Source organism: Amphimedon queenslandica, unplaced genomic scaffold, assembly GCF_000090795.2.
Source record: "Amphimedon queenslandica unplaced genomic scaffold, v1.1 AMPQUscaffold_12896, whole genome shotgun sequence".
NCBI lineage: Eukaryota > Metazoa > Porifera > Demospongiae > Haplosclerida > Niphatidae > Amphimedon > Amphimedon queenslandica.
The window spans coordinates 17,844-21,502 of NW_003546868.1; the positions used below are offsets into that span (position 1 = coordinate 17,844).

General features: G+C 33.8%; 1 long non-coding RNA gene across 1 annotated transcript in view; it reads left to right on the top strand.

Annotated features, from left to right (window-relative positions):
- LOC109586336 (uncharacterized) overlaps positions 1 to 3,216 on the top strand; it is a 5,232-nt gene extending 2,016 nt beyond the window's left edge. Inside the window, exons 3-5 of the long non-coding RNA XR_002186952.1 lie at positions 1,795 to 1,869; positions 2,737 to 2,819; positions 3,143 to 3,216. This is a non-coding gene — a long non-coding RNA (uncharacterized LOC109586336). The remainder of the gene's footprint in view (positions 1 to 1,794; positions 1,870 to 2,736; positions 2,820 to 3,142) is intronic.
- The last annotated feature ends 443 nt before the right edge of the window (positions 3,217 to 3,659 follow it).

Below are 3,659 nucleotides of genomic sequence, written 5' to 3' on the forward strand. Positions count from 1 at the left end.
GTTCTTGTTTGTGTTGATTTTTTTATAATATTTCGTATTTTCGTTGGTCGTTCAGAATCCTACTTCATCTTTTTTTATAAATTTTTTATGTTCTTGTTTGTGTTGACTTTTAAAATAATATTTATAGTATTTCTTTAGTTGCAATTGTGATACTTGTTGATTTTACACAAACAATAATTTTCTTTATTATTATCATTGTTATAACATTTATGAGAGACAGCATCAAATAGACATGCTGAAGGAATTAGTCTTGACACAAGTCCTTGTTCAAGAACCTGTGAGCTAAGAGTGTTGTCAAGTTCATAATTATCATTGCATATCATAAGTCATAACATTAATTAATTGTTTGTTTTTTTAATAAAATAAAATAACACACTTGATAAAACAGTAACATGTAAAATCAATACCTTCTTTTAGCTGGAAACCTCCACTAAAGTATTGCAGTAAGTTGATTCCAAGCATAGCTTGGTAAAATAACTTGCTTCTTCGAGAGCTGCAGATCTGAGCATGCGCGACCACACCCAAATTTTGGAGCACATGGCAAGCTTTATTAATTAACAAAATGGCGGCATGCAGCTAAGATGGCTCGATCCAGCAGTCACAGTATCACTTTTTCCTCGCTTGAAGAATGATCTGATGGGACATGGACCTGCGCATAGACTGTTGGAGTAGATTGGTGTAAGAATTATCCTTGTAGCACCAACCAATACTGAGATACACACCGACAACTGGATTGACAGGACTTCTGACTTGATGATGATGATGATGAAGATGAAAAAAGGTGGCTGAACAAAACGGCCGGTTCGCCGATTTTTGGATTTTCTCTTAGACAAGGTCTAGAGCCACGCTAGTGGTACCAATGGAGTCCTCTGGTCAAGATAAGGTCCTCTAAGAAGTCTGGTAAGCATAGGAGCTCGTTTTCCTGGTATAGCAAGCATAGGCGGCTGCAGGGGCAGGCAATGAGGGCAATGCCCTACTAGAATTTCTTACCGGAAGATGACATCATCATAATTAGCAGTTAATTAATAATTATTTAGTAGTTATTACATGGAATATAGCTATTTTAATGACAAAAACTACATTATTTTGCTCAACAAAGTGATAATTAGTAGAGAATAAGCTGTTAACTGCATGGTTTATTCACAGGAAGCCAGCCAGCCACTTCATAGGTCCATATCTATGGTCACTTCAGGAAGGCATAATCTACAGTAACCTGCAGCTAGAGTAACTGACTCCATCATATAGCAGCTTCATTATTATCAGCTAGGACTCATTCAACAGCTAAATCACCTAGCTACTGATACTCTATCATTGATAGAGGTCTTTTAGGTACTGAATTTTCTCTTCTTGAACACAAGAATGGCAGGGTAACTCTTCATTGAGAATTTCAGAGCCTCTTTCAACTTGATTTCTTCACAAAATGCTGAAATAGAAGTCTTAAAAGTCTTAAAACTCAAGAGCAAGACATGTGGGTGTGGTCATTGCCACACCTACTTTTTGACCACTCCCACTTTCAGCCACACCTTTGCCCTACTTGCAGTGAAATCCTGCAGCCGCCTATGATAGCAAGGCTGCAAAAGTCGTGGCAGCCATTTTGTTTGGGGGTGAATCCTACTTAGTAACGCTACCGCGTTACTAATATACAGGGTTTTGGCCTAATTTTTGAGTAACTTGACAATCCACTTACATGTACAAGAAACTGCATGAGCACTATGCCAAAATCCTGTGGGAAACCCTGCAACTCACATGTACAGTAACTGTGATACACCTCATACTATTATTCATTCTTATTAGGACATTACTTTTAATCAATGAATTGAGAACTGAGGACCTGAAGAAGTTTTGTAAAAATTACAAAGTTAATGAAAAGTAAGTATGATATATAGGGAAACTTTGGTATGTTCATAAGAGTTTTCATAATTATAATTGGGTGAAGCCCTTACTTACAAAAATTTCTGTCTGTATGTACGTGCGTTTGGGCATGACTGGGAGGTGCGTCAGGAGGTGGAACCCATCAATGTTTTACATTCTTTCTAGTTAGAGTGCATGCACAAAAAATTAAACAGTATAATGCATAATCATTGTATGCATACACATGTGCTTATGGAAGAATGACATTTGGAAGTATATAAATGCTTTCTACTATAATAGTAAGAACATTTTACATCTATATAATTTATTAATAATAGTACTGATAATCAATTGTTACTGGATGTTCTTTGTTATTAATTTTCTCTGTATGTACATGTATTATAGATACCTTTTTGGTTATTATAGTCTAGAACTTTCTTAGTGGTTACATTTACATGTGTACATAACTGCATGTACATGTATGTACTGTATAAGAGGAAACTTTGGTGGGTGTTTTATTCCAATATTTTTGTTGATACTTCAGAATGGCCTATATATATACCTGTAGCTTGATTTAGCACATGAATACTCGTGTGCTGTGTCACTGTTTTGTGACGTATTAAACACACACATGTGCTAGCTGGTATGCTTTCATTCCACATTTTAGTAATTGCAGCACACACCATTTACATGTACATGTACATCTTTGTGTTGTATTATCAAGCAAGAACATTAATTTTTCTACATGGCTCAAAACAAGCACCCATTAAAACTTTCTAATATATTTATGGCAGCTATATTCAATCTTCAATGCTACTATCATAGTTACAATTAATAATATTTTTGTCATTAATTACATCTTGTTTTTCACTGACGTGTATGTAGATTGTCTCTCTAAGGATATACTGCAAAAACTTAATGGTGTCAAAAAACAATGGAGAATCATATAACAACAAACAAAATGAAAAGTAATTGTTATTTTATTGTAATATTATTACTTTCAGTATTATTAAGTAAACATTAAGTTTTGAAAACTATGTATTGATTTCAGAAGGGATTGTTGGAGTATTTTTGACAATTCATTTCAGGATTGTATAAATTAATTTTGAATTACTATTAAAATATTTAGAAGTTTCACTGCATAGTTTATAAATCCAACCAAGAGTGGATAATCATCTACTCTTGATCCAATCATGTTGTGTTATGTTAGAAAAGGCACATGTAGTTTAATCTGCCAGAATTTGTGAATGACACTATTCTAAAACATTTGCTCGTATGTACTCATTTTTAGTTACTAAAGCCAATTGATGTATTTCAGGAACATGAAAAGTCACAGAGCTATAGCATAATATATGTAAAGGTAAGCCATAATAACTTTAATTAATGGACATTCTTCATGTAAGCTACATGCATAATAGTAGCCCACAGTAATATTACATGTATCTCTGCCTGCTGCAACCATAGTATTAATAACAGTGTTGTAAAATAGAAAATAATTAAAGAAGAGTCTGAACAGCAATAATTTTTTGCTCATGAGCAAGGACTTTAAGTACTTCTCTATCTCTTTGCAACACCATTGCACCCATTGAGGCTATTCATATTTTTATACATGTACATGTACATTGTATGATAGTACACAAATTTATTAATGACTATGAAATTTTGTCTGCCTGAAATTTCCGTGAGAAGCATGTTTTTTTTATCATTGATCGGACGACTTACACAAAAAATATGAACTTCTTGTATTTTTCTATTACCATGATCATAACACAAAGCAACAAATGTTATTGGTTTATGAATATAACCCA